Here is a 14,717-nt window from a genome sequence, read left to right as displayed (position 1 = left end):
ATGGTATGTTGTATTTACGGGTAAATTTAATTTACGATTATTTTTTTGTTTGGGATTAATATTTCTTTTAAAACTTATTCCAACAATACCTATTCGGTTATTAATTACCGGTAATTGATTTCCGAATGTTCAGAAAAAACCAAGTGGCACGATATTTGCGTAAGCTGTTTTTAAAAAAGTTAAATTTCTTGTATTTCGGTATTCTTAGTAAAATGTTTATGAATTCTGTTTTCATTCAAATTTAATAATATTGGTAATAACGTTCATTGTTTGAGTCGGAGAATTTTTAATTTTTGTAAAGCAATTGTTGACCTTGCAGCTAAAGCATTGCTTCTTAAAATTGCAAACAAATCGGAAGCTGTTTGTATGGTCAATTTTTCTTCCTTGTAGTTAATTGTTATCTAATTTTGTAAAACTTAAGAAAATATTATTTAAGGTAATAAAGAAATAAATGTTGAAATTAAAGTCCTCCATAAACAAGTTGTAAGAATTTTTTGTTACTATGTTTTGTACATTTTTTAAAGTAAGTATTATTTAAATTAAAAAAAGGAAAAACTTAGCCTAAATATTAATCGGTGAAGTATGAAAATAAATGTAGTCAAGGTAAATTAACAGCTATTGCTGATTGAAGAAATTAAAATTTAAAATTATGTTTATGAAAAGTTTTTTGAAACTTTTAAAATTTCACTTAGCAATAAAACAAATAATTTTTTTGTATAAATATATGTTTTATCATATTCCAATAAGGATATAAATGAATTAAGTGATTGTGTGGACTTATCCTTTGTTCTGAATATATTAGTTAATTCTGTTAAAACATCTTGGAAAATGAAATACCTAATCAGATTCTGGATATATATCGTTACCTAGTTTTTCTGCTCCATTGGTTCCTTCAGAATCTAATTATTTACTTTCTTTTGTACTTGTAATAAAATCACTATGACAGATTGTTAATCAATTATGCATAGTTATACTTGTAATAAATAACCAATCAACTCTGAAATTAAAAATTAATTGTGCTATTTGTGAAATTACCTAGTTGTAGTTTATTGTTTGACTTTCCTGTTTATAAAATATAAAGATGACATTACTTTTAAGTGTCTTTTTAATTTGCCTGCTTCATTATCTGGTTCCAGCATTTTAACAAAGTTACCAAACAACTAGTTAAATAGTATGAAAATATATTTTTTTGCTGTATATGACAGTTTTTAATTACCAACATTCTGAACGATGTACATTACAAAAACTGAGGAATAGTATTATACTCTGATTGAATTATCATTAATTCTAACCAAGTTGATGACCTTTGATGTTTTTCTTTTAAATGGTTGGAAATTATTAGTGTTAAGAAAAAGGATGATGAAATGTACATTATAATATTTGGTTTTCATAGTGTAAAATAATTAATGTATATATTTAAAAATATGTTGACACAATTTACCAACTTATACAAATTTAAATTTTTTGTATATCATGTACATAAGAAAGTGTGCAATCTGTGGACTAATAATACCAGCTAGTAATACTAATAATAATAAGTCTTCCTAGTAAATTTTGTAATTCTGGTAGTACTACTTCACTTTTCTGTGAATATGTTATTTGTGTTTTGCATGAGTCTTATTGTCATATTTTTTGATATTTTCTGATATCTTTATTTCAAAATATATTTTGATATTTTTTCATATTGATGATATTTTCTGTGCCGGACTTATTATTTTTATTGTATTGTAATAAAATATAGTGAAATGTATTTTATTTTTCTTTCAATTTGTTTTGTGTTTTATTTAATAGTCATGTAGTTAGTACATATAATGTGCTGAAATGTTAGTACTGTTACTAGGGTGACTGATTAGCAGTTTTGTTCAGTTCCTTATTTTTAATTTTATGAATGTAATTTTTTACATTCCACTTTTCTCTTATACATAGTGTCTCCTTCACACATTGCTCTAGATACTCAAAAGTATAATCGCATTGGAAAGTAATATCCTTTTTACAATAGTTTCTTATTATAATAAATTTTTTCTTTAGAAAAAATGATGTAATCTCTTGTAAAGTAGGCTAGATGTTTATAAAAAAAGAAAAAATATTTTATCAGATATTTTTCTCTTTCTTTACTTATGATATAAGTGATTGTTAGATGTGGTGGAGGATTGGCGCCAATGGCCATACCACGTTGAATACACACCGGTTCTCATCTGATCACCATAGTTAAGCAACGTTGGGCGCGGTTAGTACTTGGAGGATTGGCATATTTGTCCTTCATCTGAAAGGTATATGATTTAAATGTGGTTCAGGATTGGCACTGTAAACATTGTGTAGAATTAATTTCCTCTGGCTGAGTATAACTGGTTAATATTATGTTGTTGCTAAAAGAAAATAAATAAATGTATGTATCCCAATAAATGTTACAGGATTTTGATTTTTTGTAATATGCGGGGCCATATTTATTAATATGTTGTACAACACTACCTCCTAAGTCGCCACACTTGAATCTGTATCATAATGGATCATGAATATGATGTAATGGTTACAACTTATAATTGACAAGTTGATATTATTTACGGTTAGGATTTTGCAATTAATGATATGGCTCATATTAATTATGGTTAGATGAATAAGAAAAATATGGATTGATAGAATGACCGTGTCATTGCTTGCAATAAAAAATAAAGAGTGTGAATGGGTTTGATACGGATAGAGTATGACACACCTATAAGGTGCATGATTATGTACTTATCTGTATATTCATTACATATGAAACCGGTATTGTTTAGATCAACCGGTATTAGTCAAATCATTTAGCCACGAATGATATGGGACATCTGTTGATTGTAACAGAAAGATATACAGGTACAAGTATAGAGACATTTTTGATGTATCTTATTGAACAGTTTGTTTTATTCCCTTCCCATGTCATTTCGTCTTTTTTCAATTGTGATATATTTTCTACTGTATATTTAACTGTTGGGTTTTTTCTTTGTTTATGGGTTTAAGGAGACATAAAAATGTATTCAACAAATTTATTCTCCATAGCCAATAAATTCTGTATAAACCAACCGGTTGCATGTTTGATTTGTTTAAATATCTTGTAGTAACAGACACGGTAAAGATATTAAAAAGAAACTTGCAAATTAGAATCTATTATTTGGTACTTTTTTGTTGTATGCTATCCAAAAATTCTTGCCCAAATCAACTCAAAAATTATTATGTTGAAAAAAACAATTTTTAGGCAACAAAAAAGGTAAAAAAAGTTTTTTTTATTTTTGAATAAAAATTTTCTATTTTTCTTTTAAAAATTATAGGAATGTGAAATTATAATTTTACATTTATGACCGTATATTGTGACAGTCGGGGGGGGCCTCCCCCCAAATCCCCCCTGAACAATCATTATATTTCCCTGATTTTAGATATAAAAATTTTTAAATCAAAAAAATTGAAAAATTGTTTTTTTAAATTGAAAAAAATAATTTTTCTTCACTAAATGAAGTTGTGAGCATGTTGTGAACTCCATTCAATTTAACCATTTATATTTATTTATTTTACAAATATAATTTAACCAAACTTAACCTACGCTCGCTAAACTTGACTAATTAACACAGTAATGTTCTGAGTATTTAAATAATAAATTCAATAATTATTGCAATTATTTATTATTTAAATCAAAATATTACTGTTAATAAGTCGAGGTTCGCGAGCGGAGGTAAAAATGTTTTTTTTTTTTTCAACGAAATTATTTTTGAGTTGATGCGGGTAAGTATTTTTGGGTGGCATAAAACGAAAAAAGTACAGATTATTTTTTATTTTATTTATGCTTTACCAATTGCAAACTACAGTAACGATACTGACAAAGAAAATTGTCATATTAATAATGTTAATCGTTGATAAATTTTTTATGGATAGTTATTTGGTAATGTATGTTTTTTCATTTAAAGTTACATCATCTTTTTTCGAAATTCTGTGTAAAAACATTTTTTGAAGTAATTTTATATTTTCATGAAATATCTTGATCTTTTATGAATTTATTTTATATTTTGTTCTATAGCGTAGAGAGAAAAATGTTCGTGTTGATGTAATTAATAGTCGCAATCTTGCATTTTGCTTCAATCTGGTTGCAAATGAATGTATCTTCCTACCTTCACCTTGTGCAATGGTCATAATCATCAATTAAATGTCAACGTAAGAGGCTGATGTGTCGGTGACGCGGCCGATGACCTCAATGTGAAGCGCGGGTCTGCCCTAATTTCAGCGACCTCTAACGACCTTGCTTACGATCAGTAGGATTGTATCCCCTCCTTTAATTTTGAGATCTATTTTTTCCCGATTTAAAATGTTAATATTAAAAAAAAAATTCTTGTTATAATTTATAAGCTGTAGAATAAAAGTTCAGAAGCAATGTTGTGAAATGATGCGGCCTGCCGCTTAGCTTTTAGTTGTGGGAGGGGGAGGTGTATCGATCTGCTGCCAACTTAAAGATACTGAAACATTGTGCAGTTCGTAAACAAAACCCACGTTTTTAAGTTTTGATTTCGAGTACGGGATTAGACTTAGCATTCGTGTATTTATGAAAAATCTTGTCTTTTTTTTTACTGCATTGGCGGAAGATAACTAGTATTTTTAATATATATAATTTGTATAAATTATATTATAAATATTATATTTTATATTATATGTTACACAAATTATATATATATATATATATATATATATATATATATAATTTCTGTAATATATATCTTTAATATTGAAGAAATTAAAAAAAAAAATTTTTTATTGGCCTTTTTTCATAAATCTGCGAATTTTTACCATATTATATAACCTTTCGTTCTTAGTAATTCTTCTATTCACCATTATTTTTCTCATTAATGTGGTTTCTTCTCTAAGTGACTTGGTTTTATATTAATAAAACCAAGCCACTTTGGTTATGAGCCATCGATAATTTTCTAACATTTAATCTAAATATACGTAATTTGATTTTTGTCTACTTTAAATAATAAAAAAATAGTAATCTTTAGTTTTTTATTTCAAAATCATCATACAATTAGTAAGTAGTTGAATAACATATCGATAAATTCGATAATTAACAATTATTTAACGTTTTATTACTTTTATAATCGTAAACAATCAGTACTGTTCCAAAAGTTCGATAGTAAGATTGTGCCTTTGATCAATCAAAATATTTTTATAGATGGAAAAGGATCGCTCCACATCCACTGAGGTAACTGGGCAGTATTTGAATTTGGGAGCTATGTTCGCACTTATTGTTTCTGGCAAACGTTCACCCGTCCCATTAATAAAACTATCAATTTGACGCAAAGGTTCAAAGCCTGGGTTATTGTTCAAAATGTTTTGAAAATTTTCTTTAAGACTACACGGGAATACTTATGGCAATGCGGAGTTCATTTTGTGGATTTTATTCGTTAACTGAATGGATTCAGTCAACGCCAAACACTGAGTTTCAAGCTTTTTATACTCGCAGGTATGTGGGAAAAATAAGTGTTAATCACAGCTACGTTTTTTTTTGTTTTTTTTTACCAGAATCGTTAATTGATTCCTTGGACTGACAAACTGCCATAGCCTCAGCACTATCGAAGTCGTTTACTACACCTTTGATGGCCTCGAAATTTTCATTGTAAAACAGCACAGCTTCAATCACCGTTCCCCACCGAGTTGCCACTGGTTCGGGAGTTGCCAAGAAAAAGCACATTTGGCAGTTTTTCTTTATAGGCCTTATTGCGAGCAGGTGCCTTAAGAAACACTTTTTTTTCTTTGTTGATAAAACCAGTTTATTTACATTCCCAAACGTGGATCGTACTTCTTCAGCGAGTCGACGTACTACTCCGTGAGCAAAGCACATCACATGAATCAGCATCTAAGAGAAATATAAACAGTCTTTCATCTTCAGAAGATTCTGAAAATTTTTTTTAATACCCTCATTCACGAATCTGGAGATCGTAGAATGATTTGTCTTTTCAAGGTGTTTGCAGGCCACCAAATAGGAAGAAGAGGGTTCTAGTTTTAATGCACCGACAATTAAATTCGCAATGTAACGGCCACAAGTGTCGGTAGTTTCTTCAGCTGAAATGCTATCCTGCGATATGAAGACTTGTCTTGACATGCTGGTCTGTTTAAAACGTTTTTGTGCACGAAATATTTTTCTCGTAAACTCGACAATATAAAACATTTCTGTCGTATGTAAATATTCCAGCTATCCACGAAGAGACGCTTTTTTTTCGGGAGCCACGCTACACATTGAACTTCACTTAGACGAATAAAAAACTAAACTGGTGCAATGAGCGCGTCAACAATAAAATGCGTAAATTAATGGCCTAGTGGGAGTGCTGCAGTAGGCATGCGCGACGCAGAACGGTATCGCCGTCCTTGTCTCGCGTGAGTTTCTGTTTTACTTGGCCTAATAATAATATTATTCTACCAAAACAATAGACGTGCGGCTGCTAAGTGCTCTGAAAGAACCGTGCGGCTAATAGGTTTGGCCGGCTACAACGTCATTCAGACTTCATTTTTTTGGTAGTTACCCTACCGAAAAATATTGTAAATATTCCGAAAATACGCATAATCACTAGATTTTAAGGAAAATATGCAGTAACCGGTGAGAATGGGCTTAATATGCAAATGGATATAATCCGGTCCCTAGTCATCGTTTTGAGTAATGGCTGGTATTAATGCCATTTAACCCAGGACAAAGTGTGGTACAGGATCTAAAAAAAAAACGAGTCATAAATTACGCTGTTTCTCAAACTCTGTTAACATTAATAAAATTATTCCAGTTGAGATCGTGTCGAAATATTTAATTTTATTCGAGAGGAAATGAAAACCAATTTTTATTTTAGCGACTCACTTCAAGAATTTTTGCCATAAATTTGCTATTTATGAACCGATTTGAATAAATAAGGTGTTATTTTCTTTGTCATAAAAGGCTTAACATTTTTTTTTTTTGAATAACATAACTTTGAATAAACCAGCGGTTGCAAAGATATTAACGATTAAAAGTGGAGAATAAAAAATTGAAAAATACAATTGCAGAATTCACCCTTAAAAGACAGTAAAAGCCAGGTGTGGGACTATTACTGGAATTTATTTTAGAAACGACTGACATTTGGAAGCGTTGTTGCTATTACGTGTGTATCTCGAGACAAATAGCAGGTAAAAATACATCGCTAAGCAAAGCTGCTTGCACTTACCATGTTTGAAGTAATCAAATTTGATTCATTTATATATTATTAAACCGTTGCCATATTTATAATTATAAATTATTGTCTCTGCCTGCTTAGTCGCACAAAAAGGAAAGTCATACTTTGTTTAATGTGTTTAATTAAAAAATTTCGGTTGATGATGTTATAAGCATTTATATTTCTATGTTTAACGATTAGTGAAATAATTAATTGCAGCGAATTCAACATATATAAAACACTGGTAATCTTCCTGCAATATTCTAAGTATAATTTATGTATAATTCATGTTTGTGATTTACTCATGATAATGAGACCAGTCCTGAATAAGATCAGTTACAGTATTAACTATGAATGTTGATTTGCTACAGATACAGGGAGTGTCGTTGCTATCTTGCTATGGGATTTTTTACGAAATAATCGCTAATTGGTTGGCAGATGATATTTGTCGTTTATTGTGCAGGTGTTATATCCAATTAGAATTTGATATATATATATAAATTTACTATATAACAACTAAAAATTAAGAAAAATTTGGCGAGGGGATGATGGTTCGTGGTGAATTTGGGCATTGACCCAAAAATTGAAAAAACGTAACTGTTTTCCGGTTATTGACTGTTTTCCAAGTTCAGCTACATCTGTTCAGAGCGGTTATTTTTAAAGATTAACCGGTAAGTTAGTTTTCTTAGCCGAATAATAAAATGTATCTAATAAAAAATAACCATTATTATGTTATAGAGTGAAAAGGTATGTTTAAAAAAATTAAATTTTTCGTGCCAATGCGGATGGAATGATTTCTGTTAAAATGTTGTTTGAAAATGATTCACGTTATATTATGAACATTCTATCTATTATTTTCTTTTCTGTCCTTAACTGAAGCTATGTATACCGTAATAGTGTTTTTCTAAAGAATTCAGTGGAAAAAATCCTTATCTATACGTAGAATTGAAGTAGCAGTTTATTTTAAAATGGGCGCCACATTGAAATCGACTGTCGGAAAAACTTAAATAGAAGTAAAATTTGTTCTTAAAAATACTTCATTACTACACAGAATCAGGCGAAAGTTGGGGAGCGATTTTTATGCGAAATTTTAATAATTCTTCTAGGTTTTCTTTAAATAAATTGGAACTTAAGAATAACATCGAAATGAAAGGTTTAACGTTGTATAAAAGTCATTTTTTCCGTCTAGCTGTTCTTAAAATGTAATTCTTTAAAGACAGGTTTTTCCTTAACGACTAGTATAATGCGTCATAAGTAATTTTGTGATGATGTTTTAAATGTTTCAAACAAATCGATTCATTATTTTATTAAACTCATTGAAAAAATAAACAAATTGATTTGCTTATTTGTATTTTAACGACTTCTTTTGCCGAGTCAAATTATGGGTTTACCGATTACTACCATTTTGTTTGTTTAAATGTTTTTAATATAATGATTGTTTTTACTTATGAGCTTTCGAAAATAAAAGTAATGTAGAATTTATATTTTTCCAGAAGTCGGTAGTTATATATTAAAGAAATAAAGCCCGCGATTGGAAGTAAATGAATAAATAAAAAATTATTTAGTTCGTAGATATAAGTGTATTGTAAACTAAATATAATTAGTTAAACTGATAATTGTTGTACTCGTATTTTTGTATTGTTAGAGCTTCAATGTTCCTCACGATAAACAGTTGATTTTTGATTTTTCAACTAAATAATACTATTAAGGCGAGCATGTTTAAGAGATAATAGAAGCGGCGAATAAAATGTTCGTAAAGCAAGTGTAAAATCGCTTCATTGATGCGGGCAGTTGAATCTGTTAATAATAATAAATCTGGCTGCCGATTTGAAATAGGCAACTCTCAGGACTTATCAGGCGTGCAGTTGGTATGGACCAATTACATTGGAGAGACTCACCGGGTTGGTCTAGTGGTGAACGCGTCTTCCCAAATCAGCTGATTTGGAAGTGGAGAGTTTCAGCGTCCTAGTTAAGCCAGTTATTTTTACACGGATTTGAATACTAGATCGTGGATACCGGTGTTCTTTGGTGGTTGGGTTTCAATTAACCACACATCTCAGGAATGGTCGAACTAAGAATGTACAAGACTACACTTCATTTACACTCATACATATCATCCTCATTCATCCTCTGAAGTATTATATGAACGGTAGTTACCGGAGGCTAAACAGGAAAAAGAAAGAAAAATTAAATTGGAAGTAGGCATGGAGATTGCTGTTACTGGCTCTGACGCATCCGACTGAATAAATCTGCTACTGTGTTCCAAAATCAACATCATTTGAGGTATGCCACCGCATTATGTTGATTGCATTTGTTATTATTTGTTGTATTGCTATACTTTACGTTGTCATGAATTGGACAATTAAAAAACCAATTTGCGTTGCTTTAGGCGTAACTCTTGCTACGATTTATTGGTTACTATTTTTCAGAATCAATGGTAATTAGACCTTACGATGTCGATCTTCCAATTTTAACCGAGGTAATGGAATTTGTATGATATCGTATGTGTAATATTTGAGTTACAAAAAGTGTTGCTTCGAGTTCTCTCTTTTGGAAATTGTTGTACGCTCGTTCCAGTTGTACGAGTATTTGATAGGTTTGTGCTGTTTTGTCTAGCAGTACGCATTATTGTTAGTAGTTTAACAGGAGTTGATGATGAGCGTAGATTAAAGATATCGAATGTAAAAAATACAGTTATTTAATTACTTTAAACTACGCAGTTTTGTACAGTATACGATTATGATATTGCTGACGTTTGTGATTTAGTGTCGTAAATAAACTATGTAGATTTCTATGTACTTATTGCATTTTTTGTTAATGCGAGTATCAGGTAATTATTTTCCTTATGTCAATAATTACTGTATTTTTATTAATCGTACTACTGTCCTATTCGTATTCGAACGTAGGTCAAATTTTTTACAGTAACGTACAAGATCCTGTTATAATACCTACTACTATAATAATTTATGAAAGCGTGCAGCAAACCGAAACATAACACTATGATTCTTTTTTAATTTTATTTAGCGCAATCCATTCCAGGAAAAACACTTCTCTTTACTTTTAACAAAAAATAGAGTAAAAATTGTAATTAAAAAAATTAGAAAATAGTGGTAAAATATCATTTACTTTAAAAATAACAATTTTAAGAAAGTAAATTACCGGTGTAATAAAATTTTATTAAAGAAATCAGAAAAAAATTGTTGCCCCAATGTATTTCTTCAATATCCAATAAGCTGTTGTCTGTTGAATTGTTATCGTTTCCCAAATTTATCACGAGTATCGTAATAACATTTTCATACAAACTATCCGCCTCCCATGCTTTTTCTTTAATTATATGTTGAATCCAATTTTCCAAGCATTTGCATCTGCTTTGTTAACAGATTCTGTCTTAAATTTTTTACCTCGCTTAACTAAAATTTGTTATTACTTCTAATGTAGCCTATGACTTGTGCCTATTTAATCGATTCCATCGGGTTAAAATTGCAGTGGTATGAAGGAAGACGTAACAGAATCTTTAGACTTTTAGCTATTAGTCTTTTATTAACAACAATAGTACAATAGATAAGTATAAAGCTCTTTTACTGCAAATAATTTTGCTGTTCACAGATAAACTACCTTTTTTTTTTTTAAGAGGTGGAGGAACCCCATTTACGGGCGCCTAAGCAGTGTCGGGCTCGTTAACAGGTTCCGCCAGTTATAACCAATGGAGGTTTGCGTAAACTTCCACCCCTGGCTTCCCCCCTTATAAAACATTATAAAACTTGCTTATAAAAACATTTCATGAGAAGAAGGGGGAATCGCCCTCGCACACAGTCATAACAAACCAACAAATGTCACACCACACAAACACCACTGAAAGCAACACATACAGCACGTCAAATACAAACACCGACAACATCACACAAGAACCCTGCAAAAAACAGGACAAAGCTTCTAACATCTACAAAACTCACGCGATACACACCCCACAGCAGTCAAGACAGAAATCTCAAATAATGACACCACTTACCAGTGGCCACCATCAGACTCACTGGCAGAGTGTCCCCGGCCTCATCGCAACCAGGCGACCCCCACACGTACGGGGGACCCCCTAGGCACTCAGCCGAGAACCTATTCGCCCCCGCACCTTCCGGTGCCAATTCTCCTCTACGGGGCTCCTCATATAAATGCACAGCTTCTTCATGACCGTCCTGACAAATCTTTCCACAGTCTTCCACTGTGCCTCACCTTGTAATAGGATTGGTAGGGTATCTTCAGAGCAAAACATGTGTTCACGTCTCAGGTTGCCGAGCATCTCTCTACGCTCTAACAGATAAACTACCCTAACAGTTTATGAATCAATTTAGTACATTATCTCTTTCATTTATAGTGTAACGATAACTCACCGAACCACCTTGTTTTCATGTATTGGAATTAAAATGTGATGTCAACTTAATTGCGTCGAAGTACGCACTAGAAATTCGCTCCTTCACTGACCTTTTCGTAGAATACTCTCACTTCAAACTCGCATAATAACTCCTCGCTTAGAACTTTCGCAGAACTCGTCGTAGCACTCTCTCGCAGACTGACCGTCAACTGGTCTTCGCTGGAGTATTCATACTCCTACCCTCTTGATCTGCAGGACCAGATCCCAGTTGAGCATGGGAACGATCGACCGAGCCCTTTCAATTTCCCGTGCATTCTTTACTTGGGCCCGATAACTCTTCTCACGGAACATCTGTTTAGGTGTGTCAGTGAGCATTATTACAAAGGATCATTGTTAAATGGACCTGTTAACTTTACTAAATGGGTTTCTTTTAGTCCGTTTCTGGATTTCTTCCAATATTATATTTTCTATTGCTTTTTTCTTAATTGGCAGGAATCCGTTACTCCATCTATCTTGATTTAATTATTTCTGTTTGAGGCCGGGTCCCTTTTATGTTACTTCTACTTGAAGTCATATTTTATTTTCATTATTCTTATTTCGGTACTCTTTTTCTTAAAATTTAGCTAATATCGGCGGTAAGGCATTTTTTTGCTGGTAGTACCTTTTGGGCAACTAATTTAGGGTGAAAAATTTAAGAAATGCAATTTTTACCTCATTTCTAAAACTCTCAAGACTATATATTCTTGGTGTGTATGAGAGAACCGATTTGAAAAAGGTGTTCTATATGTTTTAGACAAACGCAATTGAATTCTTATCTGCGGTGTAATAGTGTGTATATCTAGAACTGTATCTCATTTATCATGTTTGAAATATGCATGGCAAACCACAATAAGAGTTTGATTATCAACTGAATTATTTTATTGCTACGATTTTGATTCATCCTTATCAAAGTTTTGCTTGAAAACATCGAATAGTAACTTACAAAGAAAAATCGCAGAAACAATACCGAAAACTTTGACATTAATTAGACTCGGTTATTGAACTTGTATCTAAATTAAAATGTTTTATCAAATGTCTATATACAAAAATCTGGTTATTAGACACGCCTAAGTAAAAGGTAATCAATAAAAGATGATTAACAAATATCAGTACCATAAATCCACTGGTTATACCTAAATTGTTCTTTTATATACTTTATACAACCAAAGTTGAAGCTTGTCTTAAATATGGTGTAAGTTATCAATATGTCCCACCAAAAAATAATACTTCTTATTTTGAAGGTTGTTCCTTTTTTATAATTTATTCATACTTAATGCGTTGACTAAATTATTTGGAAATGCCTAATACGCTGAAGTATTTTAAATTTTTATATCTCTAATTAAGGCTAAAAGTACCCAATTTAGATTGAAGTCGACCTACTTGAAACCAAAACATAAGCAAATACAGATACGAAAACTGCATTTCATAGAATAAGACATGATTACTTTTGTTTTTAAACGATAGTAAGGGTTCACCCTGGTAGTCCGAGGACTTAGGAATTTAGCAGTTAAATCGTTTTCGTTGCTGAGTTGGATTAAAGTTGTCAGCCTTGTATTAATAAAAGAAGGTAGGAAAGTTCCAAGAAAAGTGAACGTAAGGGATTTCCATGATCGTGAGAGGAATATTAAGATGAATCTTAGTCATTCTGTATTAATTTTTTCTGCATTATTTTTAAAGATGGTGAGTACCGAATCGAATATACTAACGGGCAGTTTCGGTTACTTGCATATAATCCCCATATAGTACCGTTTGTACACACACTGAAAACATTTAATTTACTGCAACCGTAAATTACAGTAATTCTCTTACTGTAATGTACATTACAGAGTGGATTCAGCGTATCCACTCTGTAATTTACTTTTTCTTCAGACTTTATTTGTCTTTTGGTTATTAACAAAAAGAAATAATTAATTCGTTGGTTTAAATATTTCCATAGACATATTTTGTGTATCTGTGACTCAAATAAAGCGTTGGTGCTAATTGTAGTTGCTACTTTTCTGAGAGTAACCGTGATCATTACTCTGCCGGTTCTTATGAGGAATAAGGGAATGTCGTTTGTAGGACTAAAGGGTTTAGTATTTTTATTTGCCAAACCTTTAGATACAAGTGGATTTTTTTTGTCGAATGTTAATGAATGCGCAAATGAAACCGAGTTAGAACCGGTTCTTAGCTCTATTAGTCTTGTCTAGCTTTCTGTTATAACAATAGAATAATTATATTTTGAATTTTATGTTGTGTTTTATAGAATCAAACCTAGCATAGCTGAAAAAATATAATTAGATAAATTTATAGTAATAGCTTCTGGTAATCAGATTTAGTGAATGTAAACGGTGGAATTGTAATGACACAAACATTTTTTTCCGAAATTGAAAGTTTAGTTCGCTAAAGATTCGCATTATGTTCGAAATATCAGTGGAAATTTTTTTCACGAATACTTATTTTCTTTCCACACAAGGAGAAATGAAAAAAAGGATGTCGAACGGTGTAGCTTTTTTTACAATTATTTATTCGAAATAAGTAAACAAATAGGAAATCAAAGCGTAAAATATTCTTATTAGGTAGAGGAACCTCATTTACGGGCGCATAGGCAGTGTCGGGCTCGCTAACAGGTTCCGCAAGATGTTATTAAGTGCGTATGTGTTCCTGCGTCCTGGCCGCCACCCCTGGCTTACCACCCCTCCTGGAAACCGCTTATGTGGCATTACTTCAGGTAGAGGGAAACGCCCAGACCCAATCGGTCACCGCAAACGCAACAAGAAACACCCAAACAAACACGCACTCGCCACAAAAAACGAAACGCAACAGACAACAAATTAAGCCAAAAGGATTAACAACTACGTGCATAAACACCAAACACGCCAACAGATCAAGGAACAACCAAAACACACACATCACACAGACAAAACTCACGAAACGCAAAACGGCAATAATAAAGCTACAAGAAAGACCAACAATACTGTCAAAACACAGCACTTAACAAACCGAGACTGTCTTTCTCCGATGCACATCTCGATTCCCCCCCGAGGGGAGAAGATCCCACTTCGTAGCGTGTCCGGTCGCTACACCACCCCCTCCGTTCATGGCCAGTAGTGGCTTTAACGGAGGACATCTTCTCGCCCTCAAAC

General features: G+C 32.0%; 1 protein-coding gene across 1 annotated transcript in view; it reads left to right on the top strand.

Moving 5' to 3' along the window:
* The window catches only part of LOC142328932 (influenza virus NS1A-binding protein homolog), a 184,077-nt gene that overhangs the window by 413 nt on the left and 168,947 nt on the right, over positions 1 to 14,717 (top strand). The gene's annotated exons all lie outside the window — the stretch shown is intronic.

The sequence above is a fragment of the Lycorma delicatula genome, chromosome 1, assembly GCF_047948215.1.
Source record: "Lycorma delicatula isolate Av1 chromosome 1, ASM4794821v1, whole genome shotgun sequence".
Lineage (NCBI taxonomy): Eukaryota > Metazoa > Arthropoda > Insecta > Hemiptera > Fulgoridae > Lycorma > Lycorma delicatula.
This window is presented reverse-complemented; position numbering and strand designations above follow the sequence as displayed.